Raw genomic sequence first — 22,190 nt, 5'->3', positions numbered from 1 at the left:
TTAAAAACAGAGGAGATGTTTAACTCTGTCCTATCGGGGTGAGCATGAAAAAGCCGTGCTCCCCTGGCGGCCAGGTCCATCCTGTTTGCAGAGACGTTGTGGACACCTCGGAGTAGCTGTGCCCATAAACACCATTAGCTGTGGAAAAGCCATTCATTAGGAGCAGGCAATATGCTCTTCTATCCTCTCCCCTGAAGAATAGGCAGTGCTATCTAAATAAGCTGTTTCCTGAGAAGTTACTCAAAGTTACTGCTGGAGCTGTGGGCCAGCTCTCCTCCCCCAGGAGCCCAACAGAAACGATGCTCTCGGGGAAGGAAGAGCTGCTTTTTCGTCCAGCAGACCGTGCCGTTCCTCTGGAGTCCTTCCTTTCTCCTGAGCCTCCAATCCCATCTTCAGATTCCTCTTGCTGCCTTCCCATGACCTCCTGCAGTCACTCTGCCTTCCTCCTCCTTCAGCATCCTCCTCAGCACCCCGTGACCCACTGCCCTCATCTCCTCCCTTGTGTCCCCAGCCGAACAGCCACAGGAAGAATCTTCTCGTGGGCTTCATCCTGGACCACCCTAGCAGCAAGGACCTGGCATGGGAAGGGGGGAATTGGGAACAGCCTGAGTGACAGCAGTGCTATGAAAAAATCCTTCCTGCTTGCTTCTTGGCCAGGAGAGACACCTCTGTGGGATGCTTTCTTCAGTGGGCTCCTGGAGACCTCCTCTGATGGAGCGGGAGGGCGCCCTTGGAGGAAGGAGCTTACATTTCTTTGATCTGTGCTCCCCGCTGCGTGTCACTGGCACTTGGTGACACCGTGAGGCTTAGACAGGGTTCCCTGCCCTCACCAGCCCTCCTCAGGAGGTGTTTTGGGTGACACATCGAGCAGGAGAGACTCTCCGAGGAGAGGGCAGTCGTAAGGATGCAGATTTGTTCTCCTGCACTGCCTTTTAGGCGAGACCCGTAGCTGTGATTTTAATTTCTCGGTGTTATTAATTCTCTCTGTTTTTCAGAATAAGCACGCTGGCCTTTGAATGGTCAAATTCCAGTGGGAGTGAGTTGTTTTGGCTTTCCCTAAATGCCACCTATGATCTCAGCTGGCTATCGCAGCCCCTCCTGCCTTCCCCTCCAGCTGCTCTCCCATCTCCAGCAGCTTTGTACTGAGAGCAGTCTGTTTTGGGCTGTCAGGGTGGCATTCCCAGCCTCTGCTAGTTCATATTTCTAACACAGCTGAGTTTTCCAGACATGCAGAAAAATCAGAGTGCTAACTGGGCTCCCACCAGATGGGAGATGATGGGAAATAATCACACTTGGCTCAAGGCGTGTTTTGTAGCACCCATTCGGCGTTTGCTATAGGGTATCAAACGGATCCAAGATACAAATCCAAGCAGAAGGGGAATAAAATGTATTAGGTAAACCCCTGGACCACCAAGTGAAGAGGATTTAGTGTGTATAATAAACTGCCTGCGTATCATTTATCACGGCTACACAGTGATTGCCTGGGGGTGATGATGGACACCATAAGTTGCAAAAATATAATGACGTGTCATGTAACAGACCGCAGGTGTCTGCACAGGGAGCCGAGAGGAAATCAACCTGACAGCCCTGAAAAAACCTCCCCGTGCTGGCATCTGCACGGACCCAGTGGCGTGCGGAGCCACCCCCTGCCTGCCCGCGCCCCCCGAGCCCCCCGGGAGGGCTCTGCTGAAAGGCCCCTTTCTTCCTTCTGCCCTGGATGATCCCACCTCTTCGGACGGCTGCTGTTTTCCTTTGGAAATGGAGCAGCTGGGGTAGATCTCTCCTCTGGAGCGCTCTCTGTCTCCACATGTGCCTGGCTGGATGCGTGCGCCGGGGATGGATGCGGTGCCGAAAGCTGCATGGTGTCCCTGAGGGGACTGGATCCTCGCCCTGCTCCTGAGCACGTGAGGGTCAGAAAGCTTTCCAGAAGCCATGCATTTCCCCAAAAAGCTCCACCAGCCCAATTTGCGGGGGGATGACATGCATCCCCATGGGGTCAGCCTCATCCCAGGGTCTTGGGGACGAGTGCTTCAGCGGAGCCTCGGTCCGTCCCCTCGGTTATTGGAGAGCCCGTGACCTCCCCGGCAGGTTTCCCCATTGTCTGCCTGACCCCACCGTTATAAAGCATTTCCTACTATTTAGCCCAGTGTTTTTCTTTCTTAATTTTAAGCCATTAGTGCTTGTTCTTCCCAAAATTTACTACTGAACAGGACTCTGCCTCCTCCCTTCCTCCCAGCTGACAGATGGCTGTGGGGTGACCCTCCAGGATTTATATCTCCAGTGGCGAGGCAGGGCTGCTCTCCTACCTTAATCCCCTCAAGGCCATAGAATAATAAAGTTGTTGTCTTTAAATCCGAATCCTTCACAACCCCTGCCTCCAAGCAGCGATCTTCTCCACCTCGCTGGAGTTCAGCTGTATTTGCTTTCACAGCTCGGTCCCAGGAACACCAGGAATGAACTTCCAAAAGTGCTTAATTTTTCACTAGGGAATTTAGAAACGTGTTATGTTGCCTCATGACATGCTAGCTAGACATGAATTTATCTACTTTATTTTTCATTCATCTACTTATTTTATTTTAATTATTTTTTTCCTATGCATGTATTACAAAACCCGTTCATTTCCCAACTGGATAGATGGGGAAATTTTCTCTTTTCCCTCTTTTTCCTCTGTATGAATAATGCCTTTTGTGTGAGTTACATGAGGGAAAAAAAAGTGAAAAAGATAAATAGTTTGGTGAATAAAACAACTATTTTTTATAGCTTTTCATTTTAGTAATCATTTTAATTCTCTTTGGCTGTTAAAATTTAGAAAATTAAAAAAAAAATAATGTCCAAACCAACATTGCTGGTGCTGACGCTCAAATGGAAGATGTTTGTAAAGTTTTGTCTGACCTATCTGAGCAAACATCATCCTGGATCCTGCTTGGGTACCATGGTGAGAGAAGTTATCCCCTGTGCTCCTCCCGGGCTTGCAAGTCAGCCATAAGGAGAGCACTGCTCCACTGTGACCATGGCTGAAGTGCTAACAGCAGAAGATGAGCTTAAACATGGGGAAAAGTGACTCTGAGTGGGAGTTTTGGTGGTTTTGCACTGCAGAGCTTGGAGGGCTGCAACACAACCACGAGTGGCTGCTTCCTCAGCTCACACGGGCTCCCTCCTTGTCCCGGAGTTTCCTCCAGGGCTGCTCCAGATGCCCACCTCCCAGAGGCGTTATTTCTCCTGGTTCTCTTGTGAGGAGTGATGGGGAGCGAGGAGGAAGCTCAGAGATGGGCTTTGAGGAGAGCCAACTACCCAGGAGCTGCTCGGGAGGCTGGAAATCAGGGCACCGGGACCGGCCACTAAGCACAGGGGCGTCGCCTACTTGCAGTATTTTCTCCTAAACACGGACGCTGAGGATTTAATGGAAAGAGAGGTCAGGCTTTGACCCGACCGCTGAGTGGGGTGACAGGGATGGCTCCTCCATGTCCTCGTGGAGGTCTTGTTCGTCTGAAGTCTGGTCCCGACGTCAGATGATGCATTTTCCAGGGAAGCTAATGGATTCGCCTGCACCGCGCCGGAGTGGTTGGCGGGGCTGGGAGGGGTGGCTCTCTCGTGAGAGACAAATGACTTCCTCTCGACAAGCAGCTATGTTTTAACTCCGAAAATGATGGATGAGTCCCGAGCAAAGACTTGCGCGGGCAAACTAACATGCGAACGTCACATTGTCAGGGATCCAAACACGAAACAAAACAAAATCAAATCCCAAACCGGCCAAGGGAAAAACCAAAAGCTCGCGATGGCGAGCAGGAACCCAAATCGGGCTGCAGAGAGAGACTTGGGCCAAGCATGACGTGCCACCCACCACCCGAGGGGACGCCTCTGAGCCCTGGAGGCCTGCTCAGAAGTGGGGCTATGGATTCATCTCCACCAGACCCCGCTCCCGTTACACCAAAGCCTTCCTGTGGCATGGGGAACCGCAGCCTTATCCTTCCGCCCTGCCGCGGTCCCTCCCAGGCCATTGTTTGGATTTTCCTTGGCATCCTCCAGCGTAGCAGCAGAACTTGGCCACCATGTTTTGCCAAATGTTTCCCTCGCATTTTTCTTCTGCGCTTACCTTTACAAAAGAAAAAAGGCTTTTATTAGCAGTATTTTATTTTTTTTTTAATTTGTGTATATAAGTACTTGGCAAGTGCCGGGCACAGCGGCTGCGCCCAGGTTCCTGTTGCTAGCTCAGGCACTGGTATATCTCCTGGATGCATCTGGGAGCCCAAATCCAGACTCCACCGCTCTGGGTGTGGTGCAACCATGGCTGGGAAAGATGGGTCCTGTCCGGAAGAGCTGCAATTAAATCCTGAAGGGCTCCTGGCAGGGGATGAGAGGCAAAAACCCCATTGCCCATCTGCAATGAGGTTGGTGTGCCCAGTTCAAGGGCTTAGCTCAAGGAAGACTAATTCTGCATGTGGAGGGAAGGGAGTAGCTACGGAGAGTCTTCAGTTGCTGTTAAGAATATACAAATAGCCATGGCAAAAAAAAAAAAAAAATTCAACCACCAATTTCAGTGACCAGTGGACTCTCCTCTGCAATGAGCAGGGCTGCAGGGTCTAGAGATGCAGGCAGGTACCCTTTAAAAGTCATGATTTTTTAATGTTTTTAGTATAATGTTTGAAATGTTGAGTCTGAGCTTTCAGTTTTCAGTACTATGTTTGAAATATTGTTTGAGACTTAGCTTGTGGTCCCTGCTGTTGAGATTTTAAATGCTTTGCATTTGCAGGGGTGGCTCAAACTGCATCTCCATGGCAGGAGATGGTTCTTGGAGGTGACACAGGTCCCAGGTGATGCCTGAGAGGCAACACCATGGGGAAATGATGCCCAGGAGAGGAAGGCACAGGGATGGAGAGCTAGAGGAAAGACAGGTTCTCAGCACCATGACTGTCCAGGCTGGAGATGCAGCACTGCAGCAAGGGTTTCTCCACCCCAGACAACTTTGCTGCTTGCATAAATCTTTGGTTCGAGAAAGCATTGATGTCAGAAGGCAAAACCTGAACCTGGAACCATGCAGGGACTTTGTGCAATGCCACAGAGGGCATTAACAGCCCTGCAGGGCTCTGAGCACCCCACACGGGGCCGAGGGCAATCACTGTCTGTGGCTCCCTTGTCTCTTCCTCCTCCTTCCCCGCCGCAGCCCCAGATAAACCCTGGATGTTTATAGACCTTAACACAATAGTTCCCACAACGGCCAGGCGATGCAGGGAGACGTAAGCCGCCTGGCTGGCTCTCTGGTATTGGAAAGCTTCCATGCTTCAGATCCTGTTGTCAGCTGCAGATCTCCTTATCGTTTTGCTTCTGAGGATCCAGTGATTTGACCTATTTTTACCAAGGGTTTTATTTATACCAGCGGTCGGGAGTAAATAAGCGCGTTGCCTTCTGTAACTGAGTTCAGGCTCATTTTATTGTTTAATCCTGGAAAGCTTCTTGCCTGCCTGCTTCAAGCGTAGCTCTGCCTGTTTGTTTCCAGAATTAATTGCTGGTCCTATTGATCGCAAGCAGGACGGCTGGGATTGCAAGCTGTTTCCCTGCTCGACTGTTAAGTGTCGTCTTTGCAAGGGAAAGGCAAACTGAAGTGTTGAATCTGTAGGCTTGATTTATGGATATTAAAATTTTTATAGCATTTTTTTTTATCACTTTCATTCCTCTCTGCTCCTCCTTTAGGTTTTGGCTCAGCTGGGACGGGTGGGGTGGGGAGGAATGGGGAGAGAGCCTCAAACCACCCCGGTGGTGCTCAGGATGGGGGGCTGCCGGCAGCATTGATGGGGGGCTGGGTGAGGATTGCTTTCTGAGGAGGAAGAGCAGGGCAGCATGAAGGTCGTCAAGCACGGGAAGCTGTCACCCAGGACCCCCGGGCTCATTAAAAACAGGGTTTGTTTCAACCCGGCGTTTGGAAAGCTCTGCATGTGCTGCCTTTTAAAGGCTGTCAGCAGCTTATCTCCTGCCTGCCAACCTGCCGGGTGGGGATGGACTGACAGCCCTGTGCACAGATGTCTCCCATCCAGCATTATCTGCAGGCCAGGTACAGCAGAGCTGGCCGAAATGCAGCCCTTCCCCTGCCTGCCCTCCCAGCGACCCGCAGGGACCCCCCCTGATGCTCCAGCCCCCCTGAAACCCACCGAGCATCCCTCCCCGCAGCCACCTGCGTGCTCGGCCAGGCTTCTCCCAAACACATTTCTCTCTAAAAGCCCAGATTAGCCTAAAATTCTGCTGGAGATAAAGCCGGGCCCGTTATCGGGGGCCGCATCCAGCCCCCACGCACTGCCGGCGCTCTGCAGGCTCCTGGTTCCTGCGGGGAGCGGGGCTGCTCGCCCAAATCCATCACCAGGGGCTTTGGGAAGGGGAGCCATAAATCCTGCCGAGGCGAGGGGTGGGTGACACCCGAATTCTTCTCTCCCATCCATCCATCAGCCTGCTCCCCCGGGCAGCCCCTCTCTTTCTTGGTGGATTCCTGGTCTTTCTGAGCATCATTTATTTTTTGGGTTTTTGTTCTGTTTTCTCCCATGCTAAGGCTCCTTGCGATGCTGCAGCTTGACACCTGAGGTGGTTTTCAGAGCGAGGTGTTACGGGGCAGCATCCAGGCTCCAAGGGCTGTGGTTTTCCTTAGGAATACTTACAAGGAGGCGTTAATTCATGAAGCCTTGGGGAAAGTCAAGTGCAAGGCACGGGAGGGAGCTTGCCTGCAGCCAGGCTGCAAACCTTCCTGGTGCAGCAGGCAGCGATGTTTCTGGCTTGGAAATGCCAAATTTGCTTCAGGCTGGCAGGAAAAGAAGCAGATTTTAAACAGAGGCTGTCACTTTGCCTCCCAGCCCAGCAAAACTTGGTCTGTGGCAGTGTGGGATGGAGCCAGATAAGACCCATGCCCACTGTGGTTCAGGAGAGGGTTTTGGGGCATAGGGATACTTCTGGAGACAAGCTGTTTTAACAGCCTCAGGGGACAGAAAAGAGCAGGACCCCTAAATCTGCTGCAGTGCCCTTAGTTGGGATCTGTGGGTCTCCTCCTCCTCCCCGTTGTCACCACGGGTAGGAGTTGTCCCAGTGAGGAACCTGCTGGTGGTGATGTCCCCATGTCCCCCCGTCCCCAAATCACAGCGCCCGGGGCTGGGTTTGGCATCGTGCATCACACGGGTGCTCTCGCCTAGCTGCTAACGTGACCCGCAGATTCTGCCCCTTTATCAATAAACAACAGCAGGCAATATTAAACCCAGCTGAGCCGTGTCACGGGGGTTATCAGGGGACAGACAGTAGTTCCTTCAGCCAGAACAGCCAAAGGTCCTTGGGTTAAAAGCCAAGGGTCAGCTCCGCCACTGCCTCATGTGGCATGGATTAAATCAAAAATTATCTTGAGTGGCATTGCTGCAAACTAGCCGGGGCATTAATCTGGACCCTCGGCTGCTCGGGGCATAAATCACTTGGGCTGGGTGTCGGGTGGGCTTGTGGAGGGGCTGCTGTGCCCGTCCCGCATGCAGCATGAAGCAAAGCTCCCCCCTCGTTGTAAATCCCAGAAAATTGAGCTGAGGTTCACAGCTTGGGGAGAAATGTTAGTTTTTTGGGGCACCGCTGGCTGCAGCTGGGAGCAAGGTGCTGCCCTGAGGTGTTTGGGGAACCCAGAAAGCTCTCATCCAGCTCCCTGAAAAGCAACATCAGCCTCTGCCACCCCCAGTGAGATTTCTGACCGCTCTCAAATTCACATCTCTGCCCCTTCAATAGATAAATTCATCACAGAAGAGACAACCCTGCATTTTATTTATCTTATTTCTCCAAATTCGATAATTTTCGTTTAAAGATCATGCACAGGAGGAAACTCCTCAGGGCGCTTTTGACCCTCTAAACTTCCCCTTGCTCCGAGCTCCCGTTTTAACTGGTGAAATTACGGCTGGGGTTGTATTTGATTTATTTATCTCCTGGCTAAGTTACTGGCACCGAGGGAGCCAGATGAAGCAAAATCCGTCAGAACTCAAAGAATTTTTGCTCCGTGTCTCCAAGAAGCGAGCCAGATTTCACTTTGTTTTCAGCTAACTACGGCGAGCAGGGATGAAAAGCTGTGAGCGTGCCCGGTGGGGTGCAACTCTTCTGTGCTATGCCCCAAGAGCTCCAGCTGGGGGCAGCAGCAATATTTTTTTCTGCCAAAAAGCAAAACTCAGATAATACTAAAAAAAAAATAATAAAAAAAATCCCTAGAAATGATATGTACCAGCAATTTTCTGGAAAGCTCAGGTGTGCTTCTTGAAAATGAGATAAAAAGTAATTATTGCTTCCTAAAAATGAGGGAAGGAAGAAGGGGGTGTAGAAAAAAGCACACCGTATTTAGATATTTAGGGTAAAAGCAAGGAGACCTGATAAAAGAGTGCCTGGGGACGGAGGTGTTGGTGGAGACGGGGTGTGCTGAAAGGGCACTTGAAGCTCCCTTGGAGCTATCAGGTGCCGTGAGGGTGTAATGACCCCCGGGGGACCCAGCTTTCGGCGGCTGCTCACGCCTCCCTGATGCTCCCTGCCTTGCAGTACTCCCCTGACCCTGCTGTGGGTAGGGTAAGACTTGGTTTTGGTTGGGAAACTGAGATGATGGGAAATGTGAGCCCTCGCTCAGGGGCTCATGAGCTCCGTGGGGCAATTCCCACTGACTCCTGCTCCGGCTGCCCAAGCCCCAGTGGCCCCTGGGCACGTGCTGTGCTTACCAGGTGGATATCCTTGAAGATTAGGGTTTTTCCTTTCATATTCTTTTGATCTGGTTCACGGTGGCACTGAACTGCTGGCACCTAGCACTGAAACCAGCGACTGCTGCCTACCTCTGCACTTTTGCAGCATGTGGCTTCAGGCTGAGAATAAAGGCTCTGCCTTTATTTTGGTGAATCCCTGAGCAAATAGCTATGAATTCTGTAATTTAAGTGATATTGTGATGGTGATATTTCAAATGGTGAAGACAAATTCTGAAAGAGGGGAGCACCATGGGTGGCGTATTCAAACCACTTTTTTCCCCATCCTTTGCCTTGTTCCAGGTGTTTCTCACAAGTTTGCACCATCCTCTTCTCCACAGCAGCATCTTTAGATTTTCTCTTGGCCTCTGCAGCCATCTGTCAGAAGGTTTTGTGTCCATGGGATTACAAAGGAGAATGATGATTTTCCATCCCCACTTTTTCATTGTGGTAACACTGACCCCAAAGAAAAAAGAAAAATAATAAACTCTGATATAATGCACGTCTGACTCCTCTTAAGGCTTCAAAATTCCCCAGAAGGACCATTCCTGAGCTGGGAACAACCTCACCCCTGGTTCATTAAGCCCTTGGTGTCTGTGGTTTGTCAGAGCCAGGCTGGTGGGGACTTGGCAAGAGGTGACAGCTTGGTCCCTGGGACCCTGCTCTTCCTGCTCCCCCTTGGGTGCCTGGAAGCCCTGAGCAACCCAGAAGTGCCCTGCTCCATGACTTAAGGGAGATGCTCTGCGTGCTTGGTGTGCTTTTCTTTTATTCTTATTTATATATATTTATTTACGCTTTTCTTTTATTCTTATTTTATTTAAATGCCAGAAACCTGGAGAGGATCCAGCACAGGTCTCCCACCATGACCATGGACCTGGGGCTTGTATGATTTGCATGGAGAGCCTGGGATGCTGGGCTTTTTGGGATGGGTTTGTTGCTAGCCTGCAACAGGAGTTATGAAGGTAAGGGAGTCAATCTGTGCTGGGAAATAGCAGGATCACAGTGTCCACAACTTCAGGATGGATTTTAGAAAGAAATTTGTCTTTGGGAATCTTTGGGAACAGCTCTGTGAAATAATGTTGCTTTCCTATTGGCACTGTTACACTGCCGGAGGAGATTTGGGTGAATTTTGGAGCTCTCAACATGCAGTCACAATCACAGCTTCTGTGATTGAGTCGTTTCTCTCTAAATAAGTAAATTAACTCTAATACCCTTATTTGCTATCAACCTTATAAAACGTAATAAAAGCCAGATGTCTCTTCCTTAACCTGATGTGCTATAGAGGTTCAATGGATTATTTTTCCCAGACTTTACAAAAGTGATTTTCCATTCTCCTGGTGAATTCATTGCAGAATCTGATGAAAATAAATTTGCAAATTTATTAACATGGCAAAACCTGGTGTCATACAGGTCTCAGCTGAGGGAAAACCAACCTCCTGCTGTGTCTTGTTGCAAGGAGAGAATTAATGATGGAGGAATTTCAATTTAAAAGAGTGTAAAAGGATTTTCCATATCTGTTAAGTTGCAGTCCTCATCCCAAGAGCCTCCCAGGCAGCCTGGCTCTTTCCAGCTCCCACCAGAGAAGTCATCCAGGTCTGGAGCCACAGAGAGCATTTGGTGCCTGACCCTCGCTGATTGATTTCAGTGACAGTTAGGGGCTTAAACAGTTTTGTGGTTTGAAGGCTGTGGTGCTTGGCGAGATTGGGGCCAAAATTATGAAAAATAGCAGCTCTATCATTTTCTGTAATTTCCTTTTCCTCTGGTTGGGTTCAGCTGGATCACAGGATGCACCTTCTGCAGGGAAGCGGCACCGCAGACCACAGGACGCTTCGTCTTCAGCTCCTCAGTGCCCAGATGCAGCTGAGGATCTCGGCTCAGCTCTCTGCAAACCAAGGATGTGAAGCTATTCAAAGCCCCCAGCCTATCTCATTTAACAATTAGGCACTGGGAAAGCATGCAAAAACTCCAGTCGTGCTTTAAAACGCCACTCGGGATTGGGTTACGTGCCCCAAAACTGCTACAGGCTGGAGAGGAGGGACAGAGGAGAGCCAAGGCACAACCACGAGGTCTAGAGGGATGGGTTGATGGATGCACCACGTGGATGTCTGTGAGGTCCCCCAGGATGAGCAGAAACCAGAGGATTTGGCAACGAGGGCTCTGCTCTCGGGTGAGGCTCCCTGGTCAGCAGGTAGGGGTGAGGGTGGCCAGCATCCCAAACGCTTGCTGTTTGCTTTATTTCTGGGAAATGAAAGGACTCCGTTCTGCAACTGTGCCCCTCCGAGCTTTGGGACTTGTCTATTGAGTAATTTTGACTTCCAATTAAACTAAATGTTGTTTCTAAGGAAATAGTTTTTTTCCCCAGCTGGGGTGATAACACAGTCATGATGTTTGGATGAGGTTTCCAGTGAAACAATTTAGGTTTTCATGTCGTTTACTGAGAGTCAGGCAAGTCCCTCATCCAAAATCATAATAAACAGGCAACACATACCACATAGCTGCTCTCCCGAGCTCAAGCAGCATCCATTCATGCACTCTTCTTCAATAACTCATCCACACACAGCTTTTCCCGTGGGGTCCGTCGCCTTGACTGCACCTCCCAGATAATGCTCCAATTCATATGTCCATGGGCATATTGCAAAATGTGAGGAAATTAGGCTAGGACAGAACAAAGCCATCAGGTTTCCTCATTCGGAGCTGCTCTTTCTTGCTACGGTTATGTACCATGGGTGTCCCCAGAAGGGGAGGGCTGTCACCCTGTGCTGTGCACTAACATCACCCTTTAGGAACATCTAGACAGGCAGATTTCTGCTGGACACCCATCAGCCAGCAAGACTATATTCTTAATTTTCACCTGGTATATGAAAACAAGTCCAGGTAGAGACCAGAGGGCTGGCAGTGATTTGAGCAGCCGTCTCGAGTTTTGCTCGGTTGATGCCATAAGACAAAGCAAATCTCATCACTGCGTTGACATGAATCCTCTCCCTGTTTTGTCTTGCTCCAAGAGCAGAAACCAGGCTGCTGGTAGAGTTTCATACTCCTGATTTGTACAAATCATGTAAAGCTTATGAGTGTGTCAGATGGCATTATGGTAAGCCCCCTTGCCTAACTGATTTTTCTGCATGCTGCTGATTTCCCCGCATCCCTAAGTCCGGACGTGAAATGCCAAATCCAGCCAGCAAACCTTGCTGAGCTGCTGGCTTTTAATTAGGAAAAAAAAAAAAGAAAAAAAAAAGAAAAAGAACGAACAACCCCTGCTGCTGCACTAAAGCTGCAGGTATCTCAGTTACTGCAGAGGCATTAGGGGCTTAATCCAGCACAGAAGGGCACAGTCCTAAAGCTGCCTGTGCAAAACTGTGCGAGATGTCAAAACAATTTGTACCGAAACCCCAGCACGGGTCCTGCTGAAGACGCATCGTCCTTGCTCTCCAGGAGAATTAGTGGGAATCAGTTGTTTTAAGCTATGACCCCTTCGCTCGGCACATGCTACTGTCTTACTTGAACCATGCGAAGCTCCATCCATGCCCGTGGCTTTTAAACACAACATTTATTATCCTTAGCCCCCAGATTACGGGGATCCCTCCGATCGCTGCGGACAGCCCAGAGCAAGGCTGCACACACAGCATCTGGTTTTCATGTTCAATCTCATCCCTTTGACTTAGCCGTGAGGGGAGGCTCAAGTGACAACAGAACAATGCTCGCCCTGCAGACTGACTAATTAGGCTGCATCTGGAGCTAATTAAATGTGGAGTCACCCGCAAGGAGAGTACTCTCCTTATCATACCAGCAGCAGGGGTGAGACAGAAGAAAAATCGCTGATGATATGGCTCGTTTTCTTGCAAGCAATTTAAATGAGGCAACGGGGTGGACGGGTATTTTCCCCTTGGAAAAAAATGGGAACAGGATTGATCCCAGGATGATGAAGCGTTTTTTTGGGGAGCTGGAGATGTTTCAAATGTAAGAACAATTAAATGAGATCATGTTTGAACTGTTGCTTCTGTGCATAATGTATGGCCATGAAGATACCTCTTCAGTGCGAATATCATTTAATATTCCACTTTCTGATACTCAGTGGCACACGTAATTAATGTAATATGACCTTTACCAGATGAAATATGCTCTGATTTCTTTTTCTTTAACTATGAAAAGGAGGTTTTTTTTACTAAATATCCTAATCTCATTTTCATTGGCTAAAGTTGGGAGAAATATGGTTTATCAGTCACTAATTAGGAGGAAGCTGCAGAGTTTTAATAGCTGGACAGTTTTATTTTGTAACCTTGGGAGGCAAACGAATTCTTCCAAAGGATGCAGAGAAGCATATGGGCTCAAACATAAAGTAGCAGGGTTTATTTTTTTGTGCCTGTATTTTTCATCGTAACACTTGAAATGTTAATAAAGGGAGAGAAATCCTCCAACTTCTGCAGATAAATTTGTCGTGGGTTGGTTCAAGAACAGTAAATTATTTTCAAATCAATATTAGCTCCTCTCTTCTGGCCTGAAAACATTTGGCTGGCAGGATGGACAATGGATTTTCATCCCATAGAGATGTGGGGGGCTTTTTTTTTAAAAAAAAATAATATATTTTTTTATCATCTTTTTTCCCTAGGAGCCATCACCAAGGGATCATACCCGGGAGCGGATCCATTCAGCCCTGCAAGGGGTGCCCACCAGCACAGCCCAGCTGCACCCAGGCTTGCTGCTGTTACCAAACCTCCACCGTTTCAGCCCATTTTGGTGAAATGAGCATTTGGGATGCTGCCAGAGCTAGCTCAGGATCTAGACCCCAAGGGCAGGGGGCGTCCTCCTCCTTGTGCCCCCTCCAGATTTTGCTCTCCATGCTGGGAGCCTCCAACTCCAAACATTTCAGCTATCAGGCTGATGGAAATACCTCCCCCAGATGGGTGATTTTTGTATTTTGCTTTATATATTACACACTTAACTTTATTCTTCTGTATTTTTCTCTCACTACAGAGTCAGGAAGCACCCTGGCACTCACACCAAGCCAAGGGCACGTAGCAGGAGCAGGAGCTTGAGGGCTGCCAGAGGAGGCAGGAGATTGCATTGGAAGAGAAGGAAACAACTTCAGTCTACTGAAAGCCTCCCCAGAAGAATTTTTCAGAGAGTTCAAGCTGTTGGCATTCACAAGGGGTGAACACAGGAGAAATGACAGCTCTTTTACAGCTCTTTACAGGCTGAGCATCCAGATGCTCCTGCTCCAGGAGAGGAGATGCTCTGCGGAGCCCCAGCACTGGGGAATAAACCCAGGAGGCTCCTTTCCCACCGCTTCCCAGCAGACTGATGTCCAGCCTGTGGCGGGGAGGGGAAAATATTCCTACGAATATTTGCATCTCAGAAATTATCTGATCTTTCCCAAATGTCAAGGCTTTGGGTTGTCCCTTTCCTTTCAGAGCAGGGGAAGGGAAGGGCAGAGGTGCTGGGCTGTCCTGCTGCCCGCACGGGCACTGTTTCCAGCCCTCAGCTCTCGTCCTAAAACAGAGAAGTGACATGTATGGGTGAAATGATGACTTGGTTTGTGGTCTGTGTGGTTTAACCAGCGGCTCGTGCAGATTGCTATTAACTAAGTGGAGAACTCAGGCAGGAGGCTCCGCGACTTTCTTTTTGATTCCCAGCCCCATTCTGCTTCAAAATGTAAGGGTTCTGGCACAATTCGGCATATTAAATCTATGAGGGGGGCTGCGAACAGAGGACTCAAGGATCTGACGGCTCAATTTTTAGGCAAATGGTGCGTGTGTTAAAGGTCAGCTTGGGCTTGTCTCTAAATAAACCCAGGAAACTCCAGATCAGTCCCTTTTTTTGTCCCGTGCAGTCTGGCAAGCTGGCAAACCAGTGTGAACAACTTTTTTTTTTTTTTTAACATACAAATGTCACCCACTGAAGCATGAATTCAAATATTAGCTTTCCACCTAGCAAGACCAGACAGGAGCAGGGAAAAGCCGTGTCTGTTCCTTATCCTTGATGCAGGGAAACTATTTAAATCTGCTATTTTTTTTTAATATATTTTTTTTTTTAGCCGCATGGGAGTGTTTACTTTATTTGGGGGATTCAGAGGGCTAATGAATGCAGGTTTTAGTGAAACCCCCCTCATTGTAATTTTCACAAACTCCATCAAAACATCCCTTTCTCTCTCTCTCCCTTTTCAGAAAGAGCCTTTTTTTTTTCTTTTTTTTTTTTTTTTTTTGCCTGCCCTCCCTCCCCCATGTTTCTGCATGTTGTGATTTCACTGAGGCTTCCAATGGTCTTCAACAGTTCATTTATGCCGGGAGCCTTCTATAAACTGTACAGCCACGGTCTCCTCGCCCGGCCACCCACCGAATCAGCCTGTCTAAACAGCATCTGTCTACGTCCCAGACACATCGAGCGAGCTCAAGATGGACCGAGGCCAGCTTCTTTCGGCTCCCCTTTCTGCCCCCCTGCCACGCGGGGCTGGGAGTGGGGGCAGCGGCGATGCAGCCCCGCAGGATGGGAAATTGGGGTCTGGGCGTGGAAGCCCTCCATCCCTCAAATGGATGGCCAAATCTCCCCGTCGCGAGCTGATGCATTATTAGCGACTGGGGCCTATTTAAAGTTAATCCCAAATGCATTACCTAGTGAGTTTTACTTGGCTTTTTGACTTAAGGTATTGGAGGTTATTACCTCTGGTATGCAGGGGCTGGTCTGAAGAATCTCCCCGGCGAATGGCTCCATTTGGCGAGAGGGCAGGGATGGATGGGGTTTTCCCTGCTCGGGCATTTCGGGCACATTTTTGAAAGATGAAGTCAGAAAACTTGCATCCCCAGCAAAATAAGCTACTGACTGCGTTGACCTGGAGTTTTCATCGGGTTTATTCACATCTGCATCAATGCAGAGGATGCAGCAGAAATCACATTGCCAAGGACTTGTTTAGGCTTCAGTCCTGGAAAAGTGTCCTGTCTTAATTGTGGGAGCTGTCCTTACAGGTTGGATGGTATTCTGAAGAGAAAAGGCCACATTTCTCAGCCAGCAAAGTCTGGGCTCAAAAATAGGAACCGTGATGAAATGCAAGGTTCAATTCTATCCAGGTCATTGCTGAATTCACCAGTGGGTTCAACAGAGCAGGGATGTCGCACTGCATTTCTTGAATAAAACCTAGAAGAGCTTTGATTTTCTTTAACATTTAGTTTTCAAGATAAAATGTAAACTTTTGGGCTGATCCATGCAACGGGCTTGCCTTTTGCCATCTATCAAATGCCAGCTCCCTCTGAAATAAATCAAACCTTCGGTTTCTGTATTTCTGCCCTGTTTGACCTAAGAAAAGATAACCCATAGAAAAGTAAAGAGGAAACTGGAGGGAATTCCCCGAAGTCAAAATGCCATTCTTTAAATAAAGCAGAAAAATGGCACACACATGAAAGGAATTCTAACAAATAAATAAATAAATAAAAGGAAAAAAAAAAGGGAAGAAAATTACACTTGCAGCATTGTGCTGGGCTGTTGCGAGCAGTGCTTTGCTGGGGACGGGCAGATCAGCTCTGTGTTGCTCGCTGCAATCCCCAGAGAGCTGCAGGAAGAGTTTTATGGACTTTGCCTTGCCTTTCCCACATTCATTCCATCCATGCCCTGCCTTTCCCACATTCACTCCATCCATAACCGGCCGTGCTTTCAATTTACCCGCAGTTCTGTCTACCCAGATGTGCCAGTGCAGCAGGCTCCAGTGGGTTGCTCATTATTACACTGCGTGCCGACCTCTCTGCATATCACAGAGGTGATTTATTGCCGATTTCAGGTGCCTAAAGAGGTTTGTGTTTTACTCTCAAACCTATCACTAGTTTTGATGTTGAATGGAATTGGTTATAAAATGATGCATGGCTTGAAAAAACGAAAGCTTGTGATGTGCTCCCCCACACTAACGGCACTTCATTGTTCTTGGGCCTCCTTCAAGCCCAATTCAGATTAGATTCACTATCATTCATGATTATGTAAAAGAAGTGATAAAACGTGGCTTTTAAAAAAATCATGTTTGTACAAGAATTTGCTGACATATTGCGGAGTGATAACACGATAGTGAAAATAGCCAGAGCCTGCCTGGCCTGGCGTCTGGAATCAGTAAAAGGAGGCAGTCAGGCATATTGCAAACTAACTTCTGTTCCCTTTCCAGCACGAAATCTGCACCTTTTATTATTTTTAGTAAACAGACCTATGCGATTTTCATTGAAAACTTGCCATGTTTCCTGGATCTTGGCTTCGGCCTGAGCTGCATTGTAATCATTTCACGCCACAGTTGAAGGAGGGAAGTTTCTGAACACGTAAAAAGGACAAAACCTCAGCGTTTCAACAGCAAGAGCCAGCCAGGCTTGCCAACCCAAACCCTAGCATTGCCTGCCGAGGCAGGAAGAATGCAAGCAGTGCGTGGAGAGGGAGCGGAGACAACCAGAGGGAACCAAGTCCCTAAAACCTGGGTGAAAATAGGCACCTGGGGATTAAAAAATGGGAAAGCTGCAGAGCCCTTGGTGGCCACGGTCCATCTCAGGAGGTTGAAGCATCACCATGTTCCCAGACCACATTTACCCATCGAGGAAAAGCTCCTCCCTGAAGTCTGGTGAATTTTGCTTTATCATCAGCTGGATGCAACACACAAAGAAGGAATGTCCTGAAAGACCTGGGCTCTTCCACCGTAATTCCCAGGATCCTAGCCACAATCCTTTATTGCATGAATATTTGCGTAGTAGCTGGGCATGTTGTATGAAAGTTCGGGAGCACTGAAATTTTAATGCATTTTGGCACAAACTGCCCCCAAATCCCAGTGAGTGCTCGCTAAGCTCAGTGTGGAGGGGCTGTTTATGAGGCAGGACCCTGCTTTCAGCTGTCTGTTGTTAAACCCATGGCTTCTTTGGGCTGGGAGGAGAAGTCTTGATGGAAAAACAGCATAGAAGTCATGCGAGAAGGGGCAGGTCTCCCTTACCTATTTTCCTTTCACCATCCAGCAGGTTGGCAGTGACTCCAAAGGCTCCAAAAGAGCCAAAGAAAGAGCCAAAGGAGCCAAAAAGGCTCCAAAGGAGGGGGTCTGTGGTTAAGAAAAATGCAGCCACTTTCTTCCTCCTGTTCGGACTCCCTCTTCCCGAGCAGTCTCTGCAGAAGAATGAAAAAGGCTATGAAGGTGGACAGAAAGGCATGTTTTTAATAATAACTGTGTGGAAAGGAAACACGTGCGCATAATCTATTTTTTTGCTTGCTGAAAGTCTCCACTGAATTCGGACCGCGTGTCCTTGCGCCTATCAGTAACCACAGGAATTACTCACTATGTCCTCTGCCCCTTCTGCCAATGCTGTGATTTGTAGCGTGTTGGATAACTTTGGTAATAAGGCTTCAATCCCTTCTCCTGGGGGGCTGTGACAAGCCTGGATAGACTTTGCCATTAGAGAGGGATTTTCCCTTTGCTTAATTCCACCCCATTACTCTTCGTTTAATCCCTTTGTATCGCTCTCAGCATTTACTTCCCCTCCGCAGGACGCTGCCTCTGTAGGTATCGGATGGCCAGCTCTGGGTTTGCTTTGTAATATCTTATTTGGACACACAAATATAGAGATATTTGACAATTACGGTAAGCAGAGAAGGGAGGGAATGGCTGTGAACGGGGGGGTTGCACGCGTGTTTTCCATAAAATGCTATTTCTGTAGTTTTATGGCTGATGAGGCAGCGTGTGTCTAAAACTGGATGCTTTTGTATAAGGTGAAAATGTCATGAAATAGCTCGGATCCTCTCGCATCTGGAGGAATGTCCATGTTGCAATGGGGCTCTGTAAATATTTATACCTGATGACTTAGCAGCTGGCTATTAAGTGCCCTGATTGTTCCTGTGGCGCTGCTAGCAAATGGGGATCTGGCATTTAAAGGACGCAGCACAAATTGTTCTGTTGGCCTTAACTTTTGGTCGGAGAATTTACTCAGCGCTGGTGATATCACTGGGGAAGCATCCCTCTCGCCCCTTCTCCTCCCCAGCCACGCAGACCCAGCGGCGCTCGGGGGTCAGGAGGAAAGCGGGGCTGGCAAAACCGCCCCCAATCTGCTCCAAACAAATGATGTGGCTGCTGGTGGCTTGGGTGGCTTTGGTGCTACCTTGCAGGGCAGCTTCAGCCCCGGTGCTTTTCCTCCAAGCAGTGCTGGGCGCCCGCCAGGCCACCGGGACCTCCGAGCGCCGGTGACTCACTCATGCCACGGATCTGCTCCTTGCAAAGCCTTTCCTGTTGGGTCGTGTTAACCCCTTGCCGGATGGGCTGTTGCAGGAGTCCCAAAGCCCCTCGCAGAGGGAGGAAATGACAGCTCAAAGTAGCTCCAGCAGGGCCAAGACAGGAGAGGAAACGTTTGGCTGGGGAGCGGGATCCTTTCTCGGCGCCTTTGGGAGCTGGGGTGGGGTGTGTGTCCCGGTTGTCCAGCCCCGTTGCAAATCCACTTAAATACCAGGCATGTAAAAATGCCCTTTTATCATCACCGCAGCGAATGCCAGTACCAGGGAGACCTTTCTGTTTTATATAAATTAATACTTTGTTTGCACCTCTGGTTGGATTGAAATTATTAGTGAACTCACGCCGAGCAGTGACAGGGGCTGCAGCGAGGGACAGAAACCATCAAGAAGCCAAACAAACCACAAAGTGCTTCGTTTTGACTTTCAGAAGAAAGTAACTGCTTTCCAACTTCTCCCTTTGAAAAGATGTCTCATCGCCGGACTCATTTTGAACTAACGAAAAATAAATAAGGCCCCTCCGTGCCTGCCAGCAGAACCCAGTGTTTCGTTCTATTGGAAATGAAGCAAATAAAAACAAATCAATCTTCAAAAGCCAAACACTGGCACGGGGGCCGGCACGCATCAGGCTGCAAACAAGGTTTGCAGATGTGGCCAGGAGGATGCAGGTGATTCTCAGGCTGCAGAGCTGTGCCTGTAGAGAAACTGCGTGAGTAGTCCGCCCCCCCCTTTTTTTTGATCACTTTGAAAAGCTGCAGGTACCACTGAAAGCTGCTCCATCGTGTTTGTTTTAGCAGGCTGCACCTTCAAAGGGTTTAAATCATCTATTTTCTAAGCCTGCAAGTGCTGTATTCCTCCCTTTGTACCTGTGCTATGAAACCCAGCGTTGCAGCCCCACAATAAAATGCTTTGCAGTCCTCTGACCCACCAGGAGGGGATGCCCCGGGTGGGCTGGGGCTCTGGCTGGGCTCCAGCTCGTGTTCCCAATGCTGGGATATGTGGGGGTTTATATTTTGGGCCTTTCTACTTGGAGAGGAAGCAAATTTATGCAAAACATCATGGCTCGGGTTTTAAACAAAGAGGATGTGCTGTGCTCTGTGCAAGCAGAATATTTACAGTTATAAGGCAGGATGATATATGCCCCGTACAAATAATAAATAAAGGTTGAGTGTTGGGAATTGGATTCGTAAGGCTAAAACTAATAACGTAATAGTCTTTATTGAGGAAAATGAAGCAGTCTTATGCCTGGGATGAAATCCCAAAATAAATTTACTGTTTACTAAAACACTGTAGAGCGATTTAGATGTTGTTATAAAACCATTTTTATCGTCTGCACAGAAGATGTGGGTCAGTGGGGCTGTTCCAGCTTTCCTAGAAAACCTAAACGCAGTCCCAATAATCACAGCACGGTCCAGGCAGCTTAGCAGAGCTGCTCTCATTTCCAGCAAGGCAGAGGGGAACTCACATCCCCATAAAACACAGCGAATGGACAAAACGAGAGTGACCCTGAGTAAATGCTCCCAATTAATCGTACAGCCTCTAACACTGCTGTCTGTATCAGCTTCAGGCACCGAAAAATACAATTGCTGCTGCTTTCTGCATGTGGGCAATCGTGGTGGGGTCATCCTGCTGCGAAAAAGCTAAAATTAATGTTTTACCTTAAAACTCGGTGAAGATGCAGAAAGCTAAAAAGCTGAAAAGCATTTTCTTTCTTTGAGTCTTCAGAAAAGAAAGCTATTCAGCTATTGCCAACGTTTTTGTAGGCTACTGATTATGGAAATCTGTGTATTTGGAAGAAATAAAGAAGCTAAAAAAGAGACACATGGGAAAATAAGATTATACACGTGCAAGTGAATCCAAGGATTCAGAGGGCAAAGCAGGCAGGACAGGCCCAAATCTTGTTGGGCACCAGGGCAGAGCAGCAGCTCCCCAGTGGAAGGGAAGCATCTCATGGGAAAGGTTATTTTCCAGCCAAGGGATAAGGCTGCAAGTGGTATTTTAGTTGTGGACTTTAGTGATCATGGGGAGGGCAGGGAACAGCTCAGCTCCTCGGTTACTGCAATGAACTTAAAATTATCTTTAACCCCTTCATTTAATTAAGCTCAAAATTCATCAGTGGCCTGGTGCAAAGGAAATTCAGGGCTTTAAAACAGAGTAGTCAAGTGTGTCTGAGACAAATTCAAAAGTGAGGATGGAAAGAGCCTGGAAATGTGAAGAGAACTTTACAGATAAATTATATCCTCTCTGTTTTTGTGGGATTATATTTGCAGGTATGGGTGCAACCCCTTCACAAAATATTTCTCAAATTAAGTCTTCTTCCTGGATTTGGAGTTAGACTCAGTGCTTTAGCAACAGTTTATTTGACTTTCAGATGCAGGAGTAATGCCTAGGAGAAATGTTTCCTCCTGCTTCGGTGCTTGGGCTAGGCACTGCAGGGCGAGCAAGGATCTCCAGCAGCGTGGTTGAATCCCACGTCCCTTACAAAAGCCCAGATAAATTCTCTGTAGCTCCTGACTCCCCCTTGGGAAATGCCAGCGGCTCTCCTGCTTGCTCAACCCGGCACGTAGCTTCCTCCCAGGGCTGAATTTTGCCCTCGCTGCACCATGCAAATAAGCACAACATGTACAAATTAGAATGGAACATGGCAATCGTCCTCCTGCCGACGTTACATTGCACAGCCCCACCACTAAAAGCATAGCTTAAGCTATTAGCCACCAAGAGAAACCTGATGCCTGTTTTGGAAAGTGTGTTTGCTCGCTAGGATGCCTGGAAAGACTTATGCACAGTCAACCTGGTGACCGCAGATGCTCGCAGCCCAGCCCTGGAATAGCCAAGTTTGGAGGGAGAACTGGGATCAGGTATGGCCTGGGAGAAACAGCATGAGCGCTGCAGGCATGCTTTGCAGTTCTGCCCTCCGAATACCACTTCTGTCAGCCAAGAAACTGAGGCCTGGATACATCAAAAATGATGTGGACTGCCAGATCCGTGCAGAATAAAGCCAGGCTTTCCTTGTGAGGACAGATGGACACAGAGCAGGTTTACCCTTGGCATGCACAGGGGGTTGCTAGCAGCACAGTGCCACAGACCCGCAGTTGTGTGGCAAAACAGGGGTGACATTTGCTGTTGTAATACAAAGAGAGGACTTAAAATATCCTGCCTGATGCATTTTTTCCCCTCCCATGGTGAATGCATTCTCCTCTCTTGCCCTTTTAACAATTTCCCATTGTTTTTCCCAGTTTTCTCTTTGAGTCTCTCCCTTCA

Source organism: Aythya fuligula, chromosome 12, assembly GCF_009819795.1.
Source record: "Aythya fuligula isolate bAytFul2 chromosome 12, bAytFul2.pri, whole genome shotgun sequence".
In the NCBI taxonomy this organism is placed as follows: domain Eukaryota; kingdom Metazoa; phylum Chordata; class Aves; order Anseriformes; family Anatidae; genus Aythya; species Aythya fuligula.
This window is presented reverse-complemented; position numbering follows the sequence as displayed.